The sequence below is a fragment of the Cebus imitator genome, unplaced genomic scaffold (genome assembly GCF_001604975.1).
Source record: "Cebus imitator isolate Cc_AM_T3 unplaced genomic scaffold, Cebus_imitator-1.0 Scaffold166, whole genome shotgun sequence".
Classification (NCBI taxonomy): Eukaryota; Metazoa; Chordata; class Mammalia; order Primates; family Cebidae; genus Cebus; species Cebus imitator.
Window position 1 is genome coordinate 4309402 of NW_016107481.1, and position 17535 is coordinate 4326936.

Here is a 17535-nt window from a genome sequence, read left to right on the forward strand (position 1 = left end):
AAAAAAAAAAAAAAAAAGAACTCTGATACCTCTTCCCACAACATGTATTTCATCTCACAGCCACGGGAAGTATGGCTGAGAGTGTTGAGAACCAAGCATATGGCTCACAGACTCAAATAAAGTCTAAGAGGCTATGATTTCAGAGGAGCCATGAGTCCCTGAAATAGGCTGCAAACATTATATATATATGTGCAGAACGATAGATATGACATGGTCATACAAAGCAACATTTAGTAACCAGTGAATATAATATGCATAAGCACATACTAATGTGGATAGTTAGGCTATTTTGGCCCATCTTATATTCTATTTTAGACACATTAGTGAAAACCCCAGCTGTGGGAATTCCTGTGCGTAAAATAGACACTTATTGAAATAGTAAGTGAAATATTTATCTCACAGTATGACTCATTCATTAAATCCAAGGATCAGCAAACTTTTTTCTTTTCTTTTTTTTTTGAGACAGAGTTTCACTCTTGTTGCCCAGTTTTTAGTTTTATTTACAACTTTACAAAAACAGGTGGCAGGCCTGATTTGGCCCATGGGCCATAGTTGGCTGACCCCTGCTCTAAACCATATGTCATACTCCAAATAACATGACTTACTGAACTATTCAGAAGCAAGCTAAAGTAAATCTGGTCTCTGTACTATTTTAATGATTTGTGCATTCTCCACAAATGAAGATACTTAGCTATATATGTATACTTATGTGTGTTATATGTAGATATGTACATAAGTTATATGTTATATGTATATATTAATATGTCATAAATATTGGAAAATTTTCAAATGTTTTATATAACTGTGAAAAAGCTTACAACTATTGTATTTATTTTTGTGTCCATATTTTTGGTTGTCGACAGTTTTATATGGTGTCCTTTTCACATAAAAAAAAAAATACAGTTAATCTGGTCTTTAAATTGTAAGGTCCTAAGAAGTCCTATTATTTGGAATATGGTTTAGTAGTTTTAAAACAACAATAGTTCATCTTTCTTCTGATGTTTCTGTTTTGTTGAACGTACACTTTAATTTTTGAATCTTCAATTTAGTTCTGAATTTCTTTCACTGTTACATAAAATACTCAAGTTGTCAGCACGGAATTTGACTGGAAATTTATAATTTACATATGTCAAAGCCCAAGTCCTGAAAGACAAACTACCAACATATTCTGAGATTTTAACTAAACCACACGATTTAGAAAGTACCTTCAATCCATCCTCTTCTTTGTGTAATCCAGTTGATGATCACTAGTAAAAACTGGTAAAAATGAAAATTCTGGTATAAAAATAAATAAATATAGATGTTGGGCTTTGGCTACTACTGAAAATAGTAAAAATTAACCTGTTAATTGTCATTTGGAAAATAAAAGCTTATATTTAACAGAGGATGACAAATGTTAAAAAAAAAAAAAAACTGTCAACTCTTTTTACCAGCCTATAATTTATATTGGAGAGATTTGTTTTTAACCATGGTAGTCAGAAACACTGTTTCTCTACTTAAGCACTTGGTTCCACACTAGAAAGTGAAGTTGTTTCTTGCTGATTTCTTCAAGCGGCTTGACAACTGTATTTTACTGAAGATAGATTCAAATAGACCAGTTTACGGGAGCAGAAAATCAATAGAACTTTAAACATTTTAAATTAGTATTTAGTATTTATAAATTCCAAAACACAAAATTAATGATGTGCATATGGCTCAGGAAGAGCTGTCAATGAAGAGTCAAACTCTGCAAAATATGTGAAGAGATTTATTCTGAGCCAAATATGAGTGACCATGGTGGCTGACACAGCCCTCAGGAGGTCCTTGAAACATGTGCTTAAGGTAGATGGGGCACAGCTTGGTTTTATACATTTTAGGGACACATAAGGCATCAATCAAATACATTTAAGAAATACATTGGTTTGGTCTAGAAAGGCGGGACGACTTAAAGCAGGGGGCTTCCAGGCTGCAGGTGACTTTAAACATTTCTGATTGACGATTGGTTGAGTTTGTCTAAAGACCTGGGATCATAGAAGGGAAATGTTCAGGTTAAGATAAAAGATTGTGGAGACCAAGGTTCTTTTGAAGTCTTATAGTGGCTGCCTTAGAGACAATAGATGACAAATGTTTCCTATTCAGATCTTTAGGAGGTGCTAGACTTTCAGTTAATCTTTTTAGGACTGGAAGGACCTGGAAGAAAAAGATCTAGCTATGTTAATAGAGATTCTTTACAGATGCAAATTTATCCCCCACAAAAGACAGCTTTGCAGGACCATTTCAATATAGGGCAAATAAACATGTTTAGGGGTAAAATATTTTGATTTTCTACCTTGTCTCATAATGTTATGCCAGAGTCAGAATGGAAAGTAATACATATCATGATATATAGGGTTAAATAAAACCCATCTGATGAGAATTTATGCTTTGTAGGGTATGACTCCCTAGACCCCTTAGATAGGAATTTGGGCAAGATAAAAAAATCAGAGCTTAGTCCTCAGAGCTCAAGAGGCTTATAAAATGCCATACGTGTTTGGGCTGTAATGTTCTCAGTACTCTGAAAACGGTTCAAGAATTTGAGAATCTTGGCTCACTGCAACCTCTGCCTCCCAAGTTCAAGCAATTCTCCTGCCTCAGCCTCCCGAATAGCTGGGATTACAGGCACGTACCACCACACCTGGCTAGTTTTGTATTTTTAGTAGAGATGGGGTTTCTCCATGTTGGTCAGGCTGGTCTCGAACTCCCGACCTCAGGTGATTTGCCCACATCGGCCTCCCAAATTGTTGGGATTACAGGCATGAGCCACTGTGCCCGGCCTGAATTTTTTTTTTTTTTTTTGAGACACCTTGATCCAAGGCTAAGAACCTTGTGTCTTCTGAAAAAAGAATGAATGTCAGTTAATTTTTTACAAACCAAACTTGAAGGATATTTAATTAATAACCAGTGTGACTGAGTTCATAGATGCACAATCTTGTAAATCAATAAACAACTCACTAAAATTTGCTGAGTGAGAGATAGAAGCAAAGTGCTTAGAACAGTATCTGACGTAATGAATTCTCCAGCATTTCTTGCAGTGTACATTATGTCATAGGATAACAGAAAAATCACAGGCTGAGAAGCTGGACTGGCCTAGGTTGACATCCTGACCAATCCAAATGACTTAACCTTCCTTGGCTAGTTTCACCATGAGCAAAATGGAAATATTCTGGATTCTTTGGAATAACACTTGCAAAACTTGTCTTAATTTTCATTTTCCCTATTTCTGCCATTACTCTCATTAGGAGGTCTTGTAAGAAGTTGTTTACACACAGGCAAACTTACAGGTCTAGTCTTTACCTTTGACTTTTGAGTATAGAACTCAAGGTGGCTAGCTTCACAGTTGGGTTTCAGAGGAAGTGGATTAGGAATTTTTCCCAGACATTTGACATTTCGGGGAGGAATAATGTTTTGAGCTCTTGGTCTTCGAATAGGCATAATGTCGAAAGCAAGCAAGCAAGCAAGCAAGCGAGACAGAAGGAGAGAAAGAAAAGAGTTGTCAATTTATGTACCAAAACCAAATTTGTATGACAAAGAAAGCCTGACTGACTGGACAGATGAAATCACTTTCAAATGATAGGTTATATAATTTTTTAAACAAATTATTCTCAGTCTAAAAGATACATAGGCAGTGGTGAATGCTTCTTGCTGCTTAGCAGAAAGAAAACCTGTTGACTTTTTGACTGAAGTACAGATCACTAAAGTTGTATGAAAGGTACGCTTTGAGGGCCTATTGTAGTTCATAAGCATGATGATTGGGGTTTCACGCTCATGTGTAAAATGTGCCTCCCTCAAACCTTGTTACAACATCAGCACATTACCCATGTGACATGAGGAAAAAAGGTATACTTCCAGTAAATATATATATATGGTTGTGTGTATTTAAATTAGCATAATGACTTCAAACCCAGTTAGTGTTTAGAAAACTTACTTCCTTAAAGATCTGTTTACAAAAACGTGAGCATTTTCATAAGATAAATTCAAAGAAGTGAAGTAGCTGGGTCAAAGGACTATCAAGATTTTAGTAGGCAAACACTGGAAAATTAACCTCAGAAAAGTGACACTAACCACATGTATGTTACACACCAACCACATGTATGTGTGCTCTGAATCCCAAGGATTTTGCCAACTCAATTTGCTTTTCAGTTACACTCAACCCACAGTGAGAGCATATCACATTAGATGACCTAGATGCTCTCCATATCTGATCAGCTAATAAAGTATAACATCCATTCTGTGAAATTAAGGCTGAATGCTTTTATTTAAGTTAAAAAATGCCATTTTCCCACATCTGCTGACAGTTTCTTTAGTTTCTAGTCTGAACCTACGGTCCATGTTTTCTTACTCCGAACTCTTGGTTCTTTAAACTCTATGCTTTTTTGCTGTGTCTATCCTAAAAAATTCCTATTCCAGAAATGTTCCAGCCCTCCACTCTCCTACCTTCCTGTTCGCTGCTAACAAACATCCAACAACTCCGCGCCTTGACACTGTCCTGACTTTGAGCTGCAGCCGGCCCTGAGCACCAGGGCCCATCAGAGTCACTTTTCGGTCATTGCCTCGCCTAACCTTCCACACCTGGCACTGCTGGCCCCTCTTCCCTAGGCTCCAAGGCTTTTTTGATGTGCTTCCCCAGGTCCTCCATATATTTGTAGACCATTCTAAGGGACTCGGTTCCTTGCAGTTGGACTAAAAGCACCAACATATATTCTTAAATTTCTGAGGAAAAACTTAGAGCATAATGGAGAAGAGCACAGACTCTAAAGCCCAGTTGCCTGGGTCCCGGTTCAGACCTGCCTGCCACTTATGCACTGGGCTAGGCAATCCCTCTGTCCCATGTGCCTTCATCTGTGAAAAAAGACTCCTACATGTATCTGTGTGGTCTAAATGATCTACTAAGAAAAGTGCTTAGAATTATTTAGTATATAATAAACACTAGAAAATGACATTTATTATTATGATTCCTAATCAGGAGCCCTAGATCATAGGACAGCAAAATAAGTACAGATATAGAAATCAGACTGGGTGCAAATCCTGACTGAAAAATTGGGCATGATTTGGGCATATTATTTGGGCAACTAAGTTTAGCTTGTTAGACTCTGTGTCCAACCCAATGGTAATATCATATTTATGTTTCTAGTAAAACAGGAGACTGGAAACCAAGAACAACAGCCTGGCAGGGAGTTGAGACCACAGGATGTAAGCTATGTCAGCAAAGGGTATTTGTGTATCAAAGCATGTCTGAAGGCAGCCCAGCTGGGAAGGAGGTGTATTTACTTCCTTTCCCCAAAACAATTTTTCTTCACAGTATGCTTAAAGGTGATTGCCATGGTCTGAATGCATCTCTCCAAAATTCATACATGGAAAGTTCATTGCCAATGTGATAGTATTAAGAGGCGGGGCCTTTAGGAGGTGATTAGGTCATGAGGGTATTATCATCCCCACAAATGAGATTAATGCCCTTGTAGAAGAGGCTTCACACAGCCATCAGCCCTTTTTGTCCTTCTGCCTTTCACCATGTGAAGACATAGCATTCACCCTTCTGCCATGTGAGGACACAACAGCAAGGCGCCATCTTGGAAGCAGAGAACAAGCCCTCGTCAAACACCCAATCTGCTGGTGCCTTGATCTTGGACTTCTCAGCCTCCAGAACTGTGACACATAAATTTCTATTGTCTGTAAGTTATCTAGGCTGTGGTATTTTGTTATAGCAGCAAGAACAGACTAAGACAGTGGTCACCTAGGTTTTGCTTTGAGTGTGTTCCTAATGACTGACAGATCACAAGGTCACATGTTCCATTTTGAACTATTCTAACTGCAAATGAGTCCTTTATATAAAGCAGAAATGTGCCTCTCTATTAATCTTAGCTTTTGATCATATCTTTCCCCAAAGGAGCAAACAAATAATCTAATTTTAATCCCTATTCGGTTGCAGTATTTGAGGACAGCTGTCATGTCCCCAATTTTCCTCTTTTCAGAAGAGGCATCTCCAGTCTTCACCCAGTCATCATGTGACTTGGTCTACAGATTTTGGTCCTTCCCTACCTTGTCCAGCTCTAGCCTCACCTTTCCCAATTCCACATTCACATTAGGTCCCTAAAATGTTGTTAAGTATAGTCCTTCTACATTTCTTGAAGAAGTTCTTAGCGCTCCATCATCACTGCCAACTGATATATCTTTATATTCTTCTTAAATTATACTTTTAACTGTTACACATTATACTTCAAATGTAATCTGACCAATGAGGACTTCAATGTAATTCCAAAGGAGACTGGTAACATTGGGGAAGCTCTGAACAGTACTGGACACATTATTTTATGAGGAGCCTTATCTGATAAAAGCTTAGCCCAATAAGTTCATGAGCTTAAAAAAAAAAAAATCCCTCTTCAGCATCAAACTTAACTTAAAAGAGAGGAAAGTGGTGAGGAAAGAAAAGACCCATTCAATGGATAACCAAAAGAATGTGTAACTTACACAACCCACTCAACTCACTCATGCTAGAAAAATTTTTGTCTTTATCACATGAAGCCTTACAGGATCCCAAAATAATTTAGGGCTTTCTCTAGATTAGGCATTAATTTCTGGAGCTAGCTAGAAGCACTTTGTTCTGACAAAGCTAATTACAAATATTCTGTTAAATATTTAGGTTCACATCTCTAGGGTCTCCTTTGAATGGTGCTAGTTTTGCAGGTGGCAACAAAGTCTGACAATCAATCTGCAAACCTCATTGCTGGGTGGAAAATTTTTTCTAACTTTAGATTCAAGGCATTTATTTAAATGAATAAATTTCTATAGTATGTAGCATGCATAGTTTTAAAAAAAAAAAAAAAAACTTGGATTTTTAGAGGTGAGTTAAATCCAATGGTGTCTTTCCCAAGGGCTGAGATCCTAGGAGGAAGGGGTGTAGACAGGAAGAATAGGACTAGAATAGTCTGTGGTATAAAGTGAAAAAGAAAGAATGTCAAAGTAAAAAGTACAATAGCAAAGAGATATAGTTCAGGTGCTACCTCCTCCTATTAGCTGTATGGCAAGTCTTTGAAGCCACTAACAGAGAGTTCAAAAAACCTACTCTGCCTCTCTGAGGATCAGGAGACAGACTATATCAAAATGCCTCAAAGCACATTTGTAAAATACTTAGAAGAATAAATAAGGCTGGGTTGAATGTATATATCAACTTGGGAGATAACTGCCATCTTTGTAATACTGCACCTTTCAATCTACAAAAATGATATATTCTTCCATTTATTTAGTTATTTAATTTATGACAAAATATTTTGGGTATTTCAGGTGTACATTTCTACACATCTCTCCTTAGATTTCCTAGGTATTTGATATTATAATGTTATTTTAAATGATATCATTTCATAAATTCCATTTCCTATTTGACTGGTGTTAATATATAAGCGACTTTTGAATACTGAATTTTAAGCAGTTTTTTTTCTAAATTTGCCTACCAATTATAATTCCAATAGGTTATAAATGCTTTTAAATTTTTTATGTAATAATTATATCATTTGCAAACAATGACTATTTTATTTCTTCCTTTCCAATCTAAACTTTATGATTGTGGATTTGTCCATTTTTCCTTTTAGCTGCTAGTTTAGGGAAGTCATATCTACAGTTTTCTAAGAGTATTTTTAAAAATCATACATAGCTGTTGGATTTTATAAATTTTTTTTTAAAATTTGCATTTATTTATTGAGATAGCTATATTTTTCTCCCATTAAGAAAATTAATGTGGCAAATTACATTGACTGATTTTTCAAATGTTAAACAACTTTGCTCACACAAAGAAGTAACCTCACTTGGTAGTAATATACAATTTTTTTTTTCAGATGGAGTTTCACTTTTCTGCCCAGGCTGGAGTGCAATGGGGTGATCTTGGCTCACTGCAACCTCCGCCTCCAGGGTTCAAGCGATTCTCCTGCCTCAGCCCCCCAGGTACCTAGGACTACAGGCACATGCTACCACGCCTGGCTAATTTTGGTATTTTTAGTAGAGACAAGGTTTCACCATGTTGGCCAGGATTGTCTCGATCTCCTGACCTCGTGATCTGCCTGCCTCAGCCTCCCAAAGTGCTGGGATTACAGGCATGAGCCACCTCACCTGACCACAAATATTTTAATGTACTGTGAATTGTTTTTTTGTATACAGTATTGTGATGTCTTTGTCAGGTTTTGGCATCAAGGTGAGAATGAACTTACGGAGTTTGGACGTATTCTCTTTTTTCATTTACTGGAAGAATTTGCATAAGATTGGGTAAAGCCTTCCTTTAAATGTTTGAAAGGATCCACTGGTGAGGCTTTACATTTTCTTTGTGGAATTGTCTTAAATAACGAATTCAATTTCCAGTAGTAAAAGGGGACTCTCCAGATTTTTTGTCAGTTTATTTTTTTCTTAATTTTGTTCTTATTCAAATTTTCAAATTGGTGTTAAGTTTTTCATTATACCATCATATCTTTCAATGTTTGTAGAGTCTCTAGTAATATTATTTTTTCCCTGTTTTTATTAATTAGTCTTACTAGGGTTAATCAGTTTTCTTAATCTCTTCAAATAATCAATCTTCAGCTTTATTATTTTTCTTTAATTTTGTTTTGTTTTACTGATTTCTGTCTTATCTTTATTTCCTTTGTTCTATGTTCTTCAGTTTTGATTTGCCATTCTTCTTGCTTTTTTTTTTTTCCAGGAGTCTCACTCTGTGCCCAGGCTGGAGTGCAGTGTTGCGATCTTGGTTCACTGTAACCTCTGCCTCCTGAGTTCAAGCGATTTTCCTGCCTCAGCCTCCCGAGTAGCTGGGATTACAGGTGCATGACACCATGCCTGGCTAATTTTTGTATTTTTAGTAGAGACAGAGTTTCACCGTGTTGGCCAGGCTGATCTCAAACCCCTACCTCAGGCAACCCACCCACCTTGGCCCCCCAAAGTGCTGAGATTACAGGCCTGAGCCACTGCACCCAGCCTCTTCTTGCTTCTTAAGATAAAGTTTAATGAATTTTAACCTTTCAACCTTCTAAGACATGTAATGAAGGCTAAGAATCTCTCTCCAAGCATTGCTTTAGGTGCAGCCAATTTTTGATATGGCACATCTTCACTATCATTCAATTTGAAATAGTTTCTAGTGTCTGTTATTTCTTCTTTGATCCATGGATCATTTAGAAGTGTGTTCTGTTTAATCTCCAGGCAGTTGAGGATTTTCTAGTTATCTTTGTTACTGATTTCTAGCATAATTTCTCTAAGGTCAGAGAGCATATTTTGAATAATTTCAACCCTCTGAAATGTTTTGAGGGTTTCTGTATGGCCTGCTTATTGTCAATTTTGGTAAAATTTAAGCATGAGCTTAAATCAAATATGAATTTTGTCATGGTTGACAGCGTTCTCTGTATGTCAATTAGATAAGTTTGTTAACTGTGGTCTTGATTTTTTTGTTTTTTTGTTTAATTTTTATTTTTTGTCTGTTCAGAGGTGTGTTAAATTTTATGATTGTGGATTTGTCCATTTTTCCTTTTAGCTATCTATTTTTGCCTTATATATTTTGAAATGATCTTATTTTGAATTTTAAAATCTTTTTTGTGGATTGACTTATTTGTCATTATGGAATATCCCTCTTTATCTTCAGTAATTCTCCTTGACTTAAAATCTGTGTTATCTGACATTAGTATGACTATACCAGTTTTTCCATGGGTTGCAAGGTATGTCCTTTTCCATCTTTGCACTGTGCAAAAGTTTATACCTTTCATTTAAGGCGTGTCTCTTCTAGACAGAATATAGATAGATTTTGTTTTTTTCCTAATCCAACAACAGTAGGTTAATGGTCAGAATGTTTGGTCAATTTTCATTCAATGTGATTACTGATTTAAGCGGGTTTATACCTACCGTCCTGCTATTTACTTTGTGCTTAACCCACTGCTTCATTTACCTTTTTTCTTCAATCTTGCCTTTCTTTGAATTACCCCAGTATTCTATTTTCCCCTCTTTTGGCTTCTTTTTGATGTGTCAAACACATCTTGATAAATTTAATACAAATTATTGTTTTCAGCGCTTTCTTGATGGTGCTAGAACTTAGTAATACTTTAACTCCAGTTTTTTGCCTTTTCCATTACGGCTGTCATGTATTTTGCTGCATAAATTTTACACTTCTCATTATTAGTATTGTTTTATAACAGTTGATGTTCATTTATATTGACCTTTTCTACAGGTCTTCATCCTTTTCTTCATTTCTCTATTTCCATTTGGGATTATTTTCCTTCTATCCAATGACCTCCCATGAGAATTTCAATTAATGTAAGGCTTCTGGTAATTAATTCTCCTTTTTATCTGAAAACATCTATATTTCACCTTAATTTCTGAAGGATATTTTTACTCTAGGTAAAATTTGGGGTTGACAGACTTCCCCCCCCACCCCACCCCGCATTTAATGGGGTTTAAATGCTTCCTTGCTGACATTCTTAACAATGACATGATAGAAATACTGCAATTGCTTGTTTAGATTTTCGGCACCTAGAAACATCTCTTTCACTTGAAATTCAAAGGCATAGACTTAAGCTCAGAGCTTGAAAGGATTATACATCTATCCCAATTTCCTACCTAATAATAATGCTGGTAGATGGTTACTTAGTTTTTGACTTAACACTTCCCAGTTTTGAGGGAATTCACCAAATCACAAGGTAATGTATCTAAAAACAGTCCTAATCATAAATGGCTTCCTTCTAGAGTACTAAGATGAAACCTGCCAACCTTTACTTCCTTCTGTCCAAAGGAGCAAGGAAGCTGGGAATCCTTGTTTTCACTTATGCTATTTGTCCCCAGGTTCCCATGTGAAGCATCCGTTTCTCTACGCCTCCCAACTCCACATTCACAGTGGGTCACTAATCCCTGTCAATTGCGTTTCTAAAAATAAAGTGGAATTTAGGTCATCATCCCCACAGAGGATGGCTTAATGTAGGGCATATTTCTCACCTGGATTGCTGACCATTTTCCTAATTATAAGTAGAAGCTAAGTGATCTCCTTCAAGCTCTATTCTATATGCTTAAGTCTTCAACAGGTCACCATCACAGCACTGTTTTCTAAACTGTTCTTCTGGGACAGAGAGTGGAGGGGTGGACTTGTTAATTCTGTCATCTACTGTGTTGTTCTCTCATTAATAAAATTTAACCTACAAAACTCACTGCAACCCAGAACAACTTCAGCAAGTTTAGACACAAAAGTTTTAATTAAATGAATAAACTTTTATATATACACACTAAAAATGACATTGGAGTTGGGATGTGATAACCCTAACCTTCAAAACCCTTGCAACTAGAGTGAAAAACATGCAGTCTAAAAGTATATGATTTATAGCAGCTTCTGGCCTAAAAATGAAGATGAAGGAATTTAGAAATGATACAGAATTTATAATAAAGACACCTGAGTTGAAGTCTTATTACCCTTTCTTGTTAGGTATAAAACCTATAGTAAGTTATGTAACCTCTTTGAAATCTATTTGCTTGTCTGAAAAAGCAGTTGTGAATACCTGCTATATTAGTCAGGGTTTTCCAGAGGGACAGAACTAATAGGATATATATACACACACACAAAGGGAAGTTCATTAAGTATTAACTTACACAGTCACAAGGTCCCACAATAGGCTGTCTGCAAGCTGAGGAGCAAGGAGAGCCAGTCCAAGTCCCAAAACTGAAGAGCTTGGAGTCTGATGTTCGAGAGCAGGAAGCATCCAGCACAGGAGAAAGATGTAGGCTGGGAGGCTAGGCCAGTCTCTCCTTTTCACGTTTTTCTGCCTGCTTTATATTCACTGGCAGCTGATTAGATGGTGCCCACCAGATTAAGGGTGGGTCTGACTCCCAGCCCACTGAGTCAAATGTTAATCTCTTTTGGCAACACCCTCACAGACACATCCAGGATCAATACTTTGTATCCTTCAATCCAATCAAGTTGACACTCAGTATTAACCATCACAAGTTCACCCCTTGTCAACTCGAACCCATACACATCTCCTGAGATCATATATAACCTTCAAATAAAGATAATAAAAAGATCACAATTACACTTAACGTAATACAACTATCCTTCATACAACCAGAAACCCACCAATCCCCAACCCAAATACTATTACATAAAGTTAACACTACTAAATGCTGATATGAAGTCAATAAATCTTATGCCACATGATAAAGGAAAAGGAAATAAAATATATTTTCTTAGTATACGTGTATACATGCACAAACATGTTTTTAGCAAAAGAAGGAGGAAATACTCATGACAATTACAGTCCCCCTTCTGCAGCTGGTCACCTGGTTGTAACTGGTATTGATGACTATCTACCTATTCTCTATTTCCTTTGCCTGCAGCAAGCACCTCAGAAGGTTGTGGTTTTGCTCCCTGGTGGAGTGACCCAAATCTCATTCCTGAAGGGTCTGGGCCATTTGTTGTCCTGCCTGGATTGGACTGTTGTTGTTTCCCATTGACCTTAATCACAGGGTGTGGTAATACTAAGGGACATCGTAATAAATCTCCTGTATTCCATGCATACTCTTCCTTACCTCTGTTGTGGAGTAGTGACTGATTTCATGTTGATAGTCTGGGTCAAGCACTCCAGCTAATACCGTAACTCCCGTCTTAGCCTGTTGACTTAAAGGTAGGAGGAGCCCAAAGTGTCCAGGTGGCAATCTTAACTTCCAGTTTATGAATTGTTGTCTCCTGGTGGCAGCATTTCTGCCTCTGGAACTAAGACCTCTAGGCCAGCAGAACGTAATGTCATGGGAACAGGAAGCAATGATTTTGCTAGTGGGTTGCTAGGGATGATGGTGAGTGGTGCCACTTCGACTTCCACCCCTCGATTCCTGGACCCATGAATCCTGGCTATGGGAGAAACAGTACCATATACTGGACGCTGATTGAGAACATAGATGGCCTTCTGGAGAACTGTAAAGTATTATCACCTAGTTGGTGTTGTCATTGTGACTTCAAAAGGCCATTTCACCATTCTGTTAATCCATCTGCTTCAGGATAATGGAGAATATGGTAAGATCAGTGAATTCCATGAACGTGAGCCCACTGCTGCACTTCTTTAGCTGTAAAGTGAGTGCCTTGGTCAGAGGCAATGTTGTGTGGAATACCATGATGGTAGATAAGGCATTCCGTGAGTCCATGGATAGCTGTCTTGGCGGAAGCACTGCATGCATGATAGGCAAACCCATATCCAGAATTAAATATCTATTCCAGTGAGGACAAACCTCTGCTTTTTCCATGATGGAAGAGGTCCAATATAATCAACCTGCCAGCAGGTAGCTGGCTGATCACCCCAAAAAATGGTGCAATATTGAGAGCTCAGTGTTGGTCTCTGCTGCTGGGAAATTGGGCACTCAGCAGTGGCTGTAGCCAGGTCAGTCTTGGTGAGTGGAAGTCCATGTTGCTGAGCCCATGCATATCCTCCATCCCTGCCACCATGGCCACTTTGTTCATAGGCCCATTGGGAGATGACAGAGGTGGCTGGGGAAAGAGGCTGAGTGGTGTCCACAGAATGGATCATCCTATCCACTTGATTATTAAAATCCTCCTCTGCTGAGGTCACCATTGGTGAACACTCACATGGGATACAAATATCTTCACAGTTTTTGACCACTCAGAGAGGTCTGTTCACATGCCTGTTCCCCAAATTTCTTTGTCGCCAGTATCCAATCATAATTCTTCCAAGTCCCTGACCATCCAGCCAAACCATTGGCTACAGCCCATGAATCAGTATGTGATTGCACATCTGGCCATTTCTCCTTCTACACAAAATGCACAAAGAGGTGCACTGCTTAAAGTTCTTCCTACTGGGAAGATTTCCCTTCCCTGCTGTCCTTCAGGGATGTCCTAGAAAGGGACTGCAGTGCTGCAGCTGTCCACTTTTGGGTGGTGCCTGCATATGGTGCAGAACCATCTGTGAACCAGGCCCTACACTGCTCTTCCTCTGTCAAATGGTCATAGGGAACTCCTCACGTGGTCATTGATGCAGGCTAGGTGAGAGAAGGCAGGGTAGCAGGAGTGGAGACCATGGACATTTGAGCCACTTCCTCATGTAACTTACTGATGCCTTCAGGACCTGCTCTGGCCTGGTCACGTGTATAATACTTCCATTTGATGATGGAGTGCTGCTGTGCACAGCTCACTTTATGGCTAGATGGGTCAGAAAGCACCCAGTTCATGATAGGCAGTTCAGGTCGCATGGTGACTTAAACATTCAGTTTCCACCAAAGCCCAGTAATAGGCCAAGAGCTGTCTCTCAAAAGGAGAGTAGTCATCTGCAGAAGATGGCAGGAACTTGCTCCAAAATCTTAGTGGCCTCTGCTGTGATTCTCCTATGGGGGCCTGCCAAAGGCTCCAAACAGCATCCCTATCTGCCACTGACACTTCAAGCACCACTGGATCTGCTGGGTCTTACGGCCCAAATGGAAGAGCAGCCTGCACAGCAGCCTGGACCTGTTGCAGAGCCGCCTTCTGCTCTGGAGTCCACTCAAAACTGGCAGCCTTTTGGGTCACTTGATAAATGGGCTGGAGTAACACACCCAAATAAGGAATGTGTTGTCTCCAAAATCCCAACAGGCCCACTAGGCATTGTGCTTCTTTCTTGGTTATAGGAGGGGCCAAATGCAACAACTTAACCTTCACCTTAGAAGGAATATTTCTTCTTCTTTTTTTTAGATGGAGTCTCGCTTTGTTACTCAGTCTGGAGTACAGCAGCGTGATTTTGGCTCACTGCAATGTCCACCTCCCGGGTTCAAGCGATTCTCCTGCCTCAGCCTCCTGAGTAAGTAGGACAACAGGTGTGTGCGACTGCATCCAGCTAATTTTTTATATTTTTAGTAGAGACAGGGTTTCACCATGCTGGCCAGGCTGGTCTTGAACTCCTGACCTCATGATCCACCAGCCTCGGCCTCCCAAAGTGCTGGGATTACAGGCGTGAACCACCATGCCTGGCTAGAAGGAATATCTCAACAGGCCCCACACCACTGAACCCCTAGAAATTTTAACTGAGGTAGAAGGTCCCTGAATTTTAGTCAGATTTATTTCCCATTCTCTTGCACATGAATTTACCAATAAGTCCAGTGTGTTTGCTACTTCTTGCTCACTGGATCCAGTCAGCATAATGTCATCAATGTAATGGACCAGTGTGATATCTTGTGGAAGCAAAAAGCGATCAAGATCTCTCTGAATAAGGTTATGACACAAAGTTTGAGAGTTAATATACCCCTGAGGGAGGACAGTAAAGGTATATTGCTGGCCTTGCCAGCTAAAGGCAAATTGCTTCTGATGGGCCTTATAGACAGGAATGGAGAAAAAGGCATTTGCCAAGTCCATAGCTGCATACCAGGTACCAGGAGATGTGTTAATTAGCTCAAGCACTGAAACCACATCTGGTACAGCCCCTGCAAGTGAAGTCACCACTTGGTTAAGCTTATGACGATCCACTGTCATTCTCCAAGATCCATCTGTCTTCTGCACAGGCCAAATGGGAGAGTTGAGCAGGATGTGGTGGGAATCACCACCCCTGCATCTTTCAAGTCCTCGATGGTGGCACCAATCTTCGCAGTCCCTCTAGGGATGTGATATTGCTTTCAATTTATGATTTTTCTAGGTAGAGGCAGCTTTAATGGCTTCAATTTGGCCTTTCCCACCATAATAGCCCTTACCCTACCAGTCAGGGAGCCAATGTGGGGGTTCTGCCAGCTGCTAAGTATGTCTATGGCAATTATGCATTCCGGCACTGGGGAAATAACCACAGGATGAGTCTGGGGACCCACTGGACCCACAGTAAGTTGGACTTGAGCTAAAACTCCATTAATTATCTGATCTCCATAAGCTCCTACTTTAACCAGAGGACCACAGTGAAGTTTTGGGTCCCCTGGAATCAACTTCAGCTCAGAGCCAGTGTCCCCAAAATGTCTGATCATTTCCCTTTCCCCTGTGTAGTTACCCTGGTAAAAGGCTGGAGATCTCTTTGGGAAAGAGTGGGAAAAAGATTCACTGCATAAATTGTCAGTGGGTCAATTTGTGGGTCCTTTCTCAAGGGAACCTGGCTTCCCCTTCATTCACGAAGTTCTGGGTCTGTAAACTGGCTCAAGTCTGGAAATTGATTGACAGGCCATGATTCTTTGCTTATATAATTCAAATTAGCCTTTTGTCCATTCAACCTAGAAATTTTCTGTTTGAATAAATTAAGTAGGAATGCGGTAGGCTTCCTATCCATTTCACTTCTAGGAACACCATGATTAATTAGCCAATGGCAGCGCTCTACACAAGTCAGGCTATTTTGATTGCCGCTTTGCCTCTGCTATCATTATGGTAGCTACACCCACCTTGCCTTTGATGGTTGAGTGTCACCATCAAAGGCACCTGCCACCTTGGTCCCTGCCACCTCAGGATCCAATTATTTCCAGTGTATTTAAATTTTATAGTTGAGTGACTGCAGTTTCCATCATTAGATCTGACATACAGAGAAGAGCAATTACAGGGCTCTTCAAAGATGTAGGTGCTGCCCTTACAGATCTATTCCACAACTCAGTGTCCCTAGTTTCATCAGGGTCCTCCCACACGTTCCCATTCCAAGTTTCAGGGTCCCATTCTTTTCCAATCAATGCCCTCACTTTAACAGTAGACATCTGGTGAGACTGTGCATGTGTTCATTGTTACAAGTCAGCCACTCACATGCTAATAGCTTGAAATAGTTTTTCCACAATTTCAGCTCTTTCTCTATAGGAGATAAGACTCTCATTCAGGGCAATCTTAGCAGATCTGTGGCTCAGTATCTGCTTCTGAAGCCAGAAGCCAGAATCCCTGAGTTCATAATTTTCTTTCATCACTTTGTCCCCTGAGCTTAGCTTCATTATGTTCCTTGGTTCTCTGCATATGGTCAAAGGTACTATGTATAGAGTCACTAAACTCCTTGCCTCTCACGAATGAAGAATCAGGAGTGTCAAATGCATTTATTTTGCATAACTCTCTAAACAGTTCACACCAAGGACTCTCAGTGTTCTCCATACTATTAAAAATAAAATCCTTAGCATTTTTGGATCTAATCATATTAAGCAGCCAACTCCAAAAACCCCAAAACCAACAAAAGAACTCCACCCTTAATATTCTGTTCCTCTAGAACCACTCCCAGTACCAAAATCTGTATTAGGGTTCTCTAGAGGGGCAGAGCTAATAGGATATATATCTATATATATCTATATATCTATAGGTATATATGTGAACTAATAGGATATGCAGAGTTCATTAAGTATTAACTTACACAAGCACAAGGACCCACAATAGGCCATCTGCAAGCTGAGGAGCAAGAAGAGCCAATCCGAGTCCCAAAACTGAAGAGCTTGGAGTCCGATGCTCAAGGGCAGGAAGCATCCAGCACAGGAGAAAGATGTAGGCTGGGAGGCTAGGCCAGTCTCTCTTTTTACATTTTTCTGCCTGCTTTATATTCTCTGGCAGCTGATTAGATGGTGCCCACCAGATTAAGGGTGGATCTGCCTTTCCCAGCCCACTGACTCAAA

The 17535-nt window shown here is 39.3% G+C and overlaps 1 long non-coding RNA gene and 1 other non-coding gene across 2 annotated transcripts in view; both read left to right on the forward strand.

Moving 5' to 3' along the window:
- LOC119473544 overlaps positions 1–17535 on the forward strand; it is a 24171-nt gene that overhangs the window by 3007 nt on the left and 3629 nt on the right. The gene's annotated exons all lie outside the window — the stretch shown is intronic.
- LOC119473553 lies at positions 3740–3843 on the forward strand. Its single transcript, XR_005202766.1, has one exon. It is a non-coding gene; the product is annotated as a small nucleolar RNA U13 (small nucleolar RNA).